The sequence below is a fragment of the Capra hircus genome, chromosome 4 (assembly GCF_001704415.2).
Source record: "Capra hircus breed San Clemente chromosome 4, ASM170441v1, whole genome shotgun sequence".
NCBI classification, from domain to species: Eukaryota; Metazoa; Chordata; class Mammalia; order Artiodactyla; family Bovidae; genus Capra; species Capra hircus.
In genome coordinates this window covers 90,450,435-90,464,780 of record NC_030811.1, presented here as the reverse complement: position 1 = coordinate 90,464,780, position 14,346 = coordinate 90,450,435, and positions in this window count along the sequence as shown.

The window sequence follows — 14,346 nt, the reverse complement described above, 5'->3', positions numbered from 1 at the left end:
CCAGGATTCAAGCATCATTCCAAGAATCCCCCCAATGACTGGTGCCTGACTCATTTGTATTATTAGGGAGATTGGACCAAAAAAACACAACAACAACAGTGTTGGAGGGCTGTGGGCTCCTTTTCCTGCCATTTCCCAAGATGGAGTTGCCTGCTTATCAAACCCAATTTGCAAAAGCAAGCTGGGCAGGGAATGAAAGCCAGGCATCAGTTGCATAATATTGTGATTCACATGGTCACAGAATTTTACTGTATTATTATCATGAATATTGTTTTTCACCAGCTTTTAAGTCTGGGTATCAAACTTGTACTCAAAAGTATATTTGCACCTTCATGTTGATTTTTTTTGTAGGCCAAGAACCACTAAACACCCAGTTTTAGAAAAATAATGAATGTGTTGTATTTGAGTGTTTGCATGGGTTACTTCATCCCTATGAGGTAGGTAGACTGGTTACTCCTATTTTAAGGGTTAGAAAACTGAGGCACAGAGAAGTAACTAAATTGATCAAGATCGCTGTATTAGAGCTTGCCTGGTGGCTCAGTGGTAAAGAATCCACCTACCAAAAGTAGACGTGGGTTTAATCCCCTGTCTGGGAAGATTCCATATTCCATGGAACAGTTAAGCCAGTGCACAACTGTGGAGCCTGTGCTCTGGAACCCATGCCCCGCAACAAGAGAAGCCACCACAGTGAGAAGCCTCACACTGTGAACTAGAGAATAGCCCCTGCTTGCCGCAACTGCAGAAAAGTCAATGCAGCAATGAAGACCCACCACAGCCAAGAATAAATAAGTAAATAAATAAGATTAGTTTTCAAAAAAGGTCACTATATCAGTTTCCTAGAGTTGCTGTACCAAAGTACCACAAGCTTAGTGGTGGTAAGAAATGTATTGTCACACAGTTCTTGAGGTTGAAAGTCTGAAATCAAGGTGTCAGGAGAGCCATGCTTCATCTGAAGCCTGTAAAAATTCTTCTTTGTCTTCCCAGCTCCTGGTAACCCCAGGGTTCCTCAGTTTGTAGATGCATCACTTCAATCCTTCTTTCAGCCCAGTACTACCACATAGCCTTCTCCCTGTGTATCTCTGGGTCTTCACATGGCTGTCTTCTTAGAGGAATGAACAGTAGTCATTTTGGATTGGTAGCCCAGCTACTGCACTGTGACTTCATTGAACTAACCACATCTGTAATGAACAAATTTCCAAATTAGGTCATACTTTGAGGAACTGAGGGTTAGGACTTCAACATATCTCTTTTGAGGACATGCAATTCAATCCATACCAGTCACATAACTAGGAAGTAGTATTACAAGGATTGAAATGCTTGTACTCAGTAATGCTGCCTAAAAATTTGGGATATGGTGGGGGTTAGGTATGGCAGTTCCTGACGTGGCTCAGATGGTAAAAGCATCTGGCTACAATGTGGGAGACCTGGGTTCGATCCCTGGGTCGGGAAGATACCCTAGAGAAGGAAATGGCAACCCACTCCAGTACTCTTGCCTGGAAAATTGCATGGACAGAGGAGCCTGGTGGGCTGCAGTCCATGGGGTCGCAAAGAGTCAGACACAACTGAGCACCTTCACTTCAGGTATGGCAGGATGCTAAATTGTAGTATATACTGTATCTAACGGATTTTGAACGGTGCTCTTTTCAATTGAAAGATGACTTTTGAACACCTTTCCCCTGCCTTAACCTCCTCTGAAGCAAATACTTTATTGTTGAGTCAATACTTTAGGTCAGTTCCTTAGGATTCTAATGTGTTCCTTTTTATACCTTTGAGAACAGAAAGGGACAATAACATGAAAATTACATAAGATGAATGAAAAAGCCATACAAAATCACATATATAATGATTATAATAATCCTCAAATATTTACTAGTGCATAATTTTGTTTTCTTACATTAATGATAATAACTAATCTTTTTCTGGCATTTACTCTATGTAAACATTTTACTCAAAAAGCTTTAGACCATTTGATCATTAAAATAATCTCATTAAGCAGGCAACATTATTGCTGCTAGTTTGCAGATACAGACTCTGAGAAACAGAGAAATCAGTTGACTTGCCCAAGTTCTTAAAACTGAGTTCTAGGCAACCTCATGTGCTTTAACATCCTCGTCCTTGCCTCTCTATTCCCAAGGTTAAAAACATTGGTGACAGTGTTCTTCAGCATACCCTAAACGGTTTTTTAAAAGACCCTGAAATCCCATACCCCAGCATTTCATTGGGATTGAAGTGAAATCTCATTTCATCAAGATTATAAAGCTATTCCTCTGATTCATCCTAAGCAGTTCAGTTCAGTTCAGTCGCTCAGTCGTGTCCGACTCTTTGCAACCCCATAAATTGCAGCACAACAGGCCTCCCTGTCCATCACCACCTCCTGGAGTTCACTCAGACTCATGTCCATCGAGTCGGTGATGCCATCCAGCCATCTCATCCTCTGTTGTCCCCCTCTCCTTCCAATAGAGAAGAAATTCCATATGTGTCTTGTCTAAGCTCTGTCCGGTCACAAAAGAGTGTTATATCCCTGGTATTCAAAGTTTTCTTTAATATTGACGCTTAAAGGCCTAATAAAATAATTAATAATAAGAGCTTACTATGAATCATGTACAGTTATACTACAACTATGTGTGATATGGGGGGATAGTGAAGTTAGATTTAACTCCTTTCCCAGCACATTGGTATAGCTCTTAGCCATGAGTAAGTAATTCAGGTAATATTTATCCTGGTCTTAATCTTCTCCTTTTTCTTGTTGAGTTACCTTTATGGCCTCTTCCTGATATTTTAGTTGATAATTTTCTACTGGATCATTACTGAAATACTAGCTGCAACATGGAAATCTTCATGCTCTCTGCCGCTTCTCCAATTCCACTAATGGAATGTATGGGCGTTCAGCCTTAATTATAAGCTCATCTGTAACTAGTGATCTTTCTAATTCATTTATATCACTGCTGCTATTGCAACTGTATTAATGTTATACATTCCCCTCTTGCCCTCTGTGCATCAAAATGTGCTCCATTGATACTCTGTCTTTTTGGTCCTTACCATTGAAAGAAAAACTCTAATTTAGCCACATATTCACCTTGGCTGAATCCTACTCTTCTAAATGTCTTAGGCTACAAATTCACACCAGTTTTTATGTGATGAAATGTAAAAATTATATATAAAAACGTGTAAAAATTGTTTCCATTGATTCTTTGATCAATGTTTGATTAAATCAAATTTAATAGACCAATGTTTGATTAAATCAGATCGAATTAAATCAAATATTATAGCCCACTTATGAACTTTATTAAGTTAAATATTTTAAAGTGTATGAACAGTTTCTTTTTTAAGTATAGCAAATATTTGACAAGCCAAGTAAATCTTCCTCTTCTAAAAATAAGAAGTTAAATTTACAAATAAAAATTTCAAGTTGTCTTGAACATTCTAATACTATTTATATGCTTCATAAAATTCTCTTACACCTTTTTGTTTCAAGTGGATGAGACTTTTAAAACGTCTTCGAATTATGATTACCCAGATTCTTTTTACTTTAATACAAAGATGTCAGACAGTATCCTCTTTATACTTATTTATTTAGCTTCCTTGTATGAAAGTTCATTTTACTAAAGAAACAGATTTTTACATAGAACATGGAGAAGGTTAGTTATGGTTACTCAACAGTAAGAGATTTAAGACTGAAACATGGGATCAAGAATTAAGTTTAGGATGCTTTTATCAGAGTCATAGGTATTCAGTGAACTGATTTTAAAAGTCATTGTGCCAACAGGAGATCCCAACGCTATACCATACAACTTGAATTGAGTTTAAGAACCTCTGTCTCCTGAATTTTTACACTATTTCATAATTCATTCTTTCCTTCCTTCACTTATAATCTCTTTTAATTTTAGCACTTGGTCTCTGTTAAGAGAATTCTACACTTCCATTCAGTTTGCTGATAATTTCTTACAGCCGTTATTTGGATTATGCAAAATTCTTCCCTACCTCTTTGGAGTCTGTATTCCGATCATGATATTTTTGTCTTATATAGCTCTTGGCCACAACTCTGTGTTCATCCTTTTTATTTTTAACGTCTTTATGGAGAGATAATTTACATATCATAGAATTCACCAGTTTAAATTGAACAGTAATTTTTAGTATGTTCACAGAAATGTACAACTATCACCACAATTTTTCAATATTTTTACCACCTCAGAAAAGAAACTCTACCTTTCAGCTATCACCCCACATCACCTCTCCATATTCCAGTCTCCTCCCAGCCCTAAGCAACCATTAATCTACTTTATATCTCTATTAGATTCCCTATTCTGAACATTTGAATGAAGGGGGTCATATAGTGTCTTCTGTGACTGACTCAGTTGGCAAGAATGCAACATGACCAGCCCGGGACAGGAAACTTTGCTTACAGAGAGGTCTGGACTAGATTTAGAGTAAAAAGTGAAAATATCATGACTTTTCAGCTACAAGTGGTGGTATAGGATGGAAATGAACAGGGGAAACATGGTTTTGCTAGACCAAGATTGCATTCCAGTTGGGATGGATGGTTGACTCGTCAGAAAACTAAACAGGGAGATCCTAGAAATAAGAGGGCCATACATAGATAACCTGATATAAACTCTCCACATATCCAGGGGCCGCAGGGATATGGCAATGCATCGCCACTGCAATATAGCAATGCATGGGAAAACTGTTATGCTCCGAGCCCGTATCTCCGAACCGACCGAGAGAGAGAGCAAGTCCACCACAGTAATGCAAAGGCAAGAAGGGAGTTTGTTTATTCCTAGTGCGCTAGGGCCCAAGTCTCATCCCGCATAAGGGAATCCGACAAGAGCCCCGAACAAAGGAGTATGGTGGCTTATATACAGGCAGTTCTTTGTCTCAGTTACAGGAGTAGCTGGTGTTACATGATTGGCCAGGCAGGATGAGTGCATGTCCTGTCTCTTTCTGGTAAACATGACTCAGGTCCTAGAGCCCATCGTTTGGTCCCTAACATTCCCCCCTGTCCTTAGATCATATAGAGGAATCTTCCTCTTGGTCCTGAGACACAGTTTGATATTGTTGCCGAAGCACAAACAGCTGCACTGTATTTATGTGTTCTTTTACAAAGGCTACAAGTCTATTGATAATACATGGGCCAAAGGTAAGCATCAGTAGAAGTACTAGCAAGGGTCCCAGCAAGGTGGAGATTGGGGTGGTCAACCAAGGGGATTGTTGAAACCAAGATTTAAACCATCTTTGTTGAGCCTCACGTTCTCGTTTACGTTGGGCTAGTCCCTCTCTTACTTTGGCCATAGATTTTTAAACTATTTTTGTGTGATCAGCATAAAAACAACACTCTTTTTTTTTTTAGGGCAGCACAGAGTCCCCCCTGTATCCCCCCACAGATCTTTCAGTTATGCCTGGGGCGCACCTGGACATGCCCAGAATGCATGATTCCGGAGCTTGCCCCTCTTCCAGGGTACATTTACCACCGGCTTAAGGTCAAAGTATAAGTCTGGCCACCAAGTATTTGGTGGATGTATTGCGGTGGTGGAGTTAAGCATCTCACGTGTTAGTCCATTTTGCAGTTTCCAGGTGATTTTGATGGGTTGGTGCGGGTTCACGCTGGCAGCTTCGGAGCAGAGTAACATGGTCATCCATAAGATGGTCCAGACGAGTTGTCTTGGTCCTGTCGATGACGCCGGAGCTTCAGCCTCAGGGGGTTGGACGGGTGCAGAGACGCTTCCCTTTTTTTTTTTCTTTTAGCGTCTTTTTGCTCTGCTGAAGTAGCTGGGCGTACGTGGTTGCAATGCACCCAAGGCCCGATACCGTCGACCTTTAGGGCAGTTGGGTGGTAAGAAGAACAACATAAGGACCCTTTTATTTGGGTTTTAGTGCCTTGGTTTGGTGCCTTTTGACCCATATCCAATCTCTTGGGCCAATGTCATGTGAGGGAATAGTTCCCTTATTTTGACCCACATGTATTTCCCGGAGCAGTTTTTAGACACGAGAGTGCACCTTGCTTAAGGCCATCAAGGCCTCTTGGAATTGTCCCAACGTGGGAGGCGGTAGTTTTTTTCTCTTCAAATATTGGACATACAGGGGGAGGTCTCCCATACAGAATTTCAAATGGGGTCAGATTAAGTTGATAAGGAGTATTATGCGCACGGAAGAGGGCGAAGGGAAGGAGGGTCACCCAGTCCCCGCCAGTCTCTATAGCCAATTTAGTTAAAGTTTTTTTAGGGTCCGATTCATTTTTTATACTTGCCCTGAGCTCTGTGGACTGTATTCACAATGTAACTTCCATTTTGTCCCAAGGGCTAGAGCAAGGCTCTGAACTATTTGACTCACAAAAGCAGGTCTATTATCAGAGCCGATGGTCACCGGGAGGCCAAACCTGGGAACTATTTTTTCTAAAATCTTTTTTGCCACTATCGTCGCGGTTTTTCCCTTTGTAGGAAAAGCTTCTACCCACCCTGAGAAGGTATCCACCAACACTAACAAGTACCGGTAACCATACTTGCCTGGCCTTACCTCGGTGAAATCTATTTCCCAGTGTTGCCCTGGTACTTTTCCCCGATACCTCAGTCCTGCATGTTGTCCTTTTCCTGGCCTCATCTGTTGACACGCCTTACAAGCATGCACTATGTTCTTTACAGTTGTCTGGTGCCGGGGAAATCGCAGGCGTGCAGTTTGAAAGAGCATCAGAGTCTTTTTTCCCAGATGAGTAGACAAGTGTAAATGCTCACATAGTTGCCGTCCCAACTGAGCAGGGAGTATCAAGTAGCCGTCTGAGTCTTGGTACCATCCATCTTCACCTTTTTGAAGGTTGGTGTGTTCTTGGATCCAAGCAAGGTCTGTGGATGAATACTCAGGGGTTGGGGGCAGAGTTCCCATACCTGGAGGTGGAAGTCCGATCGCCAACACAGGGGTGATGTAATCTTTATCAGCTACTTTTCGAGCTGCCAGGTCTGCGGCATGATTTCCTCATGCCGTGGGGCTGTCACCCTTCTGATGTCCAGGTACGTGTACTATTGACACAGCCCGAGGCATCTGTACAGCCTCTAGAAGTCTACGGATTTTAGGCAAATTTTTAATTTTTTTTTTTCTTTAGCTGTCAAAAACCCCCGTTCCCGATATATCAGGCCCTGGATGTGTACCGTGTCAAAAGCATAGCGACTGTCAGTGAAAATAGTTATTTTTTTTCCTTTGGCTCTCTCTAATGCTTGAATCAGGGCAATTAACTCTGCCTTTTGTGCTGAGGTATCCGGGGGAAGGGCCTCTGCCCATATCGTCTGTCCAGAGTCATCTACTACTGCGGCTCCCGCCCGTCTCTGTCCATCTTTTACATAACTGCTGCCATCTGTGAGCCATTTTAGCTCACTGTTATCCAGTGGAGTATCAGTTAAGTCCTTTTGTATTGCTGTTACCCCGGCCAGTATCTCATCACAATTATGGAGGAGGCTCTTTTTTTCCAGATTGGGCAAAAGAGTGGCCGGATTTAGAGTGCAGGGCATTTGGAAATGAATCCGTGGGGTGTCAAGTAGCAAGGCCTGGTAGTGTGTCAAGCGGGCATTAGAAATCCATTTACCTGGGGGTTGCTTTAAAACGCTCTCTATGGCATGAGGAGTGTAGACCAAGAGTCTCTGTCCATAAGTCAGTTTATCAGCATCGTGGACTAAGAGCGCATTGGCCGTGATGATACGGAGGCAAGGTGGCCATCCAGCTGCCACTGGGTCCAGTCTCTTGGAAAGGTAAGCTACAGGTCACTTCCATGGTCCCCATCTCTGTGTTAGTACCCCTTTTTCTATCCCCCGCTTTTTATGTACAAATAATTGGAAAGGCTTAGATGGATCAGGGAGGGCAAGGGCAGGAGCTTCTAGCAAGGCTCACCTGAGCTCTTGGAAGGCCTCTTTCATTGGCTCAGTCCATTTGCAGTCTTTGTTTTTTTTTGGTCCCTTCATATAGGGGCCTGGCCTTTTTTGCAAACCCCAAGACCCATAACCGGCAATATCCCACAGTTCCCAGAAATTCTCTCACTTGTCTAGGGTTAGCCTGCTCAGGGATCTGGAGGATGGTTTCTTTCATAGCCTGTGTTAGCCACCTCTGGCCCTGCTTTATCTTATAACTGAGGTATGTAACCTCTTGCTTGGCAATCTGGGCCTTTTTGGCACTGGCCCTGTAACCTAAAGTCCCCAAGGTTTGGAGAAGGGCACCTGTTGCCTCTTGGCACTCTTTCTCTGTAGCTGCTGCCAGCATGAGGTCATCAACATACTGTAATAAAACAATGGTAGGGTGTTCAACCCGATACTCACGGAGGTCTTCGTCCAGGGCCTCATTAAATAACGTGGGCGAGTTTTTGAAACCCTGTGGTAAGCGAGTCCATGTCAGCTGCACAGGGGTCTGACCACCGTCTTCCTGCCATTCGAAGGCAAAGATCTCTTGGCTTGCGGGGGCAAGAGGCAAACTGAAAAAGGCATCTTTTAAATCTAAAACAGTATACCAAATGTAGTTTGGAGGCAAGTTGCTTAGCAATGTATAAGGGTTAGGAACCGTAGGATGAATATCACTCACCCGTTTGTTGACTTCTCTTAGATCTTGAACCGGTGTAAAATCAGTTCCCCCAGGCTTTTTCACAGGCAACAGGGGAGTATTCCATGGGGACTGGCACCTTTTTAGGACCCCAGCATCTATGAGGCGTTGTATATGAGGAGTAATTCCTTGTCGAGCCTCTTGACTCATGGGATACTGCCGTACCCTCACTGGGGAAGGACTGGATTTCAGTTTTACAATGACAGGGGGCCTCTGTTTGGCTAGTCCCATTCCTGCTGTTTTAGCCCAGGCCTGAGGGTATCTTTGAACCCATGGTTGTACTATGGGGCTTATTGTTGCTGGGGCCTCTGGCAAGTAGAGTCTGTATTCATCTTTTAATGCCAGAGACAGGACCTGAAGAGGATGCCCGGTCCCATCTAGAACTGACGCTTGTCCGTGGTCAAAATGAATTTGGGCATTCACTTTAGACAGTAAATCCCTTCCCAACAAGGGCCCTGGACACTCAGGTATCACCAGAAAAGACTGGATCACCTGGTGGGCCCCCAAGTTCACTTGCCGTTTTGTAGTCCATCTATATCATTTAGTCCCGGTTGCTCCCTGCACCCAGCTACTTTTTTTAGACATGGGTCCATCTTTTTGGTTTAAGACTGAGTATTGGGCTCCCGTGTCCACCATGAAGCCAACCGGTTTTTTTTTACATTTATAGTTACCCAGGACTCGGGGAGGGGCTTTGAGCCCTGACCCCCCCAGTCGCTATCCTCACCCGCGTAGAGGATATGACTGTCTGGAGAGCGAGTCTCATTCTTGGGGTTCTTGGGCCCCTCTTTTAGATTTTTCTTGGGGCATTTATCTTTCCAATGTCCAAACTCTTTACAAAACGCACATTGGTTTTTTTCAAGCTTATGCCTTGTCATTTTTTCTTCAGTTTTTGAGTCCAATTTTTTCCCTTTCTGGAACCTGTTTCTGTTTTCAATCCCAGCAAAAAAATATCTGGGCCAGCTCTTTTTGATTTTTACAGTTTTTTTTTTTCAGCTCTAAATTTTCTTTTTTTTTTTTAATGTGGTCCTCTCTCTCTTCTGGGGTCTCTCTATGATTAAAAACTCTCTCGGCTGCCCTCACTAGATCTTGCAAGGATTGTTTATTTAACCTCTCTATCTTTTGTAATTTTTTTTTTAATATCGGGGGCTGCTTGATTTATAAATGCTAACATATAACTGCCGCTCGTGACTCATCTGCCTGTGGGTCCATAGGGGTATACTGTCTAAAAGCTTTTATTATCCTTTCAAGGAAGGCTGCTGGGCTCTCATTTGGCTCCTATCTCACTGAATTTATTTTGGCCAAATTAGTTGGCTTTTTGGTGGCCGTTCTAAGGCCGGCCATGAGAGTCTGGTGGTACACTCGGAGACGGCCTCCCCCCCAAGGAAGAGACCCCGGCGCACCCCCCGCGGGGGTGGGGGGTAGCGACGGGAGCGGGGAGAGCGCGGTGACGAGGGCTGGCTCCCTTGGCCCCAGGAGTCAGCGAGCGCTGCTGCCCGGGGGCTGTAACATTCAGGGAGGGTGGACCCGCCACCGTGAGGCAGCCCCCCGCCCCCCGAGCTACCTTTCTTGCCGGGCCTTTTTAGCCATCCCGGAGCCGGTCGCAGTGTACTGCCATGGTGGAAATGCACCCGGCGGTGCCCAGTTGCTGGCTGGGGGGCGGTCCCCCGCTGACCCCACCCTTGGCCCCGCCTGCCTACCCCCACAATCTCCCCAACTTCTCTTTTTTTTTCTCCCCTCCCCTCCCTGGAGGCGGAGGGAAGAGTGGCGAGGGGTCGGGAGGAACAGGGAGCAGGAAAGATCCGCCGGGCTGCTGGCACGGCCGGGCCCGCCGCCGGGTTGAATCTTCTGGGCGGACTGCGCTGACCCCACCCGTTTACCTCTTAACCGTTTTACGCCCTCTTGAACTCTCTTTAAAGTTTTTTTTAACTTTTTTATTTTTTTACGGTACTTGTTGACTATCGGTCTCATGCCGGTATTTAGCCTTAGATGGAGTTTACCACCCGCTTTGGGCTGCATTCCCAAGCAACCTGACTCCGGGAAGACCCGGGCCCGGCGCGCCGGGGCCGCTACCGGCCTCACACCGTCCATGGGCCTTGAATTCTCTCTTTAACTGCCTGGATAATTTGGGGATTGAAGGTTCCCTCTTGTGGCCATCTGACGTCAAAGGTGGGCCACTCGGCGGAACAGAAAGTCACCAGTTTGCTCTTTTTCACCAGTAACGAAAGATTCTGAGCTTTAGACTTGAAATCAGAGAAGTGGTTAATCATAAGAGATAAAGGAGTAGAAGTTGTTTGTCCCATGATCACAGAAAAGTACACTGGGAGCCAACAGAGCACACATAGAGCAATGCAGACACCACAAATAGACAAACAGAAAACAAATGCAAGGTGGCCACCAACAATGCACTCAATCTTACCTGCAGGATGTTCACAGAGCCAGCTGCCTCCCCAGCATGATACTGGGCCCTGGCCTTACGCTGGACTTAATCCAGTAACCAGAGCCAGCCACCTCCCCAGCAAGATACCGGGCCCCGGTCTTACGCTGGACTTGCCTCTGCACTTTACACCCAGATGCCTCCCCAGTACAATACTGGGCCCCGGACTTAATCTGGGCTTCTGCAATGTTAGCACCGGTGCTCAGAGCTCTTATCTCCTAACGAGGTTACTCCCTTCTACCAGGAGAGTTGTCCTCCCCGGCAGGACGGAGATCCCGGACGAGCCCCCAAATGTTATGCTCCGAGCCCGTATCTCCGAACCGACCGAGAGAGAGAGCAAGTCCACCACAGTAATGCAAAGGCAAGAAGGGAGTTTGTTTATTCCTAGCGCACTAGGGCCCAAGTCTCATCCCACACAAGGGAATCCGACAAGAGCCCCTAACAAAGGAGTATGGTGGCTTATATACAGGCAGTTCTTTGTCTCAGTTATAGAAGTAGCTGGCGTTACATGATTGGCCAGGCAGGATGAGCGCATGTCCTGTCTCTTTCTGGTAAACATGACTCAGGTCCTAGAGCCCATCGTTTGGTCCCTAACAAAAACGTTCTAGGAAAGGGGGACTTGAGAACTGACTGCAAAGTTTAAAGTATCCCCCAGTGCACATGAAGATCACTTCAATACAGGATAGAAGCATTATGACCTTGAGATACGCGAACACATGTGCTTAGTCATTTACGACTCTTTGCAACTTCATGGACTGTAGCCCGCCAGGCTCCTCTGGCCATGGGGATTCTCTAGGAAGAATACTGGAGTGGGTTGCCATGCCCTCCTCCAGGGGATCTTCTTCCCAACCCAGGGATCAAACCCAGCTCTCCCACATTGCAGGCAAATTCTTTACTATCTGAGCCACCGTTCTTGAGAAAGCCCAAGAATACTGAAGTGAATAGCCCATCCCTTCTCCAGGGGAACTTCCTGACCCAGAAATTGAACTGGGGTCTGCTGAATTGCAGGCGGACTCTCTACCAGCTGAGCTACCCAGGCACAACTCTGACCACATTAGTGGCCTAACCACTAAATTATGTTGACACAGTGATGACTTTCTGAAAGTCAGGCTGTAACAAAAAAATGTAAACACTGAAAAGACATAAGCAGATGAATGATACAGGAGAGACACATTCTGAGGTTTATGTTCAGGCACATTACTAAAAATAACCAACAAGCCCCCCCCTTTCAAAAAAACCTCAGAGTGGCTACAGTATATTATCTAAAATGTCCACTTTCCACTTTTCAAATTGCTAGACATGGAAAGAAATAAGATATAATCTATACTTGGAGTGGGTACAGGGAGTCAATGGAAATGGACTTTGAGAGGGCCCAGATTAAAAAATTATCAGCAATATGACATATACTCCAACCTAGCTATTATAAATATGTTTAAAAAATTAAATATAATGGCAATAATTCAATGAATGAGTTACCTCAATAAGTTGAAACTACAAAAAAGAACCATAAACTCCCTACAAGAAGATAGATGCTATAGAAGCTGGAAATATATTCCTTGCCCAGTAGAGAAAAAAAGGAAGAGGGAAGATGGTGGAATCTGTAAGTTGGATCTTGTCACTATCCTACTTAAGGTCCATCGGCAGCTTTCCATTGACTTTAGACTAAAAATCTGCCCCCCCCAAAAAAAATCATTAGAGGAAAGAATTAAAAGAACCACATAAAAATTCAGTGTTTGAAAAATAGAATAATTGAAATAAAAAATTAAGTGAGTTTCATAACAGATTTGAGATGGCAGAAGAAGGAACAAGTGACCTTGAAGGTAAAGCAATAGGAAACATCCAGTTTTAGAAACAAAAATAAACATTCTCAGATATGGGGGACATTATCAGACATTCCAACGTACATAAAACAAAAATCCAAGCAAGAGAAGAAAAAAGAAGTTCTGAAAATACATTTGAATAAATAGTGGCTGAGAACGTACCCAGTTTGCTAAAAAAAAAAAAAAAAAAAAAATTACAGATCCCAGAATCCACTGAATCTCAAGAAGGATAAATAGAGACCTAAACACAGACATATTTTGCCAGACTGTTGAAAGAAAGAGAAAATGTTGAAAGCAGCAAGACAAAAATAGTGCATCACATTCTCATTCCCATGAAACAATACAATTAATAGGTGACTTCTCATCAGAAATAATGAAAGTCACAAGAGAGAGAGCATATTCAAAATGCTGAAGGAAAACACTGTCAACAAAGAATTCTATCAAGTAAAATTATCCTTCAGAAATGAAAGTGAAATTAAGACATCCCCAGTAGACAAAATCTAAGAGAATTCATTGATAATTGATTTTTCGTCTGAGAAAAGACCTGCAGACGGAGAGGAAATGATCTTTCTTACAAAGAAGACCTTCAGACTGAAAGGAAATGACATCACATGGTAACTCAGAAGAACCCCAGAAACGGTAAATATATGGATCAATGTTTGTTTTTTTTTTTAGTTTTTATTTTTAAAATTTTAAAATCTTTAATTCTTACATGCGTTCCCAAACATGAACCCCCCTCCCACCTCCCTCCCCACAACATCTCTCTGGGTCATCCCCATGCACCAGCCCCAAGCATGCTGCACCCTGCGTCAGACATAGACTGGCGATTCAATTCTTACATGATAGTATACATGTTAGAATGCCATTCTCCCAAATCATCCCACCCTCTCCCTCTCCCTCTCCCTCTGAGTCCAAAAGTCTGTTATACACATCTGTTTTTTAAGTGTAAGACTGTTCTTCATCTTAAAAAATGTACAAATGTAATGTACTTGAGAGTAATAACACAAAGGGGAAAAAACAAATGGAATTGTATTGGAAAAATGGAATTGTATTGGAATAAGTTTACAGTATTTACAGTATTTACTTAATAACTAAGAATATTTACTAAGTATAATTATTTGAACTAACCAAAAGTAGGTTGTACAAAGATAAAATCACATATATTAATGCCTATATGTTATATATGTTTACGTGCTCCATAACTTAGTTGTGTCCAGCTCTTTACAGCCACATGGACTATAACCTCCAGGCTCCTCTGTGCAGTTTTCCAGGCAAGAATACTGGAGAGGGTTGCCATTTCCTCCTCCAGGGGATCTTCCTAACCCAGGGATTGAACCCGCAACTCATGCGTCTCCTGCACTGGCAGGCGGGTTCTTTACCACTACTCAATCTAAGAAGCCCAAGAATAACCATAGATACACACATACACACAAATAACACAAAAATTATAGCTAAAAACTTCACAGAAGTAAAATAGCCTAATAAAAAATAGTGGGGGTCTTCCCTAGTGGTCTAACGGTTAAG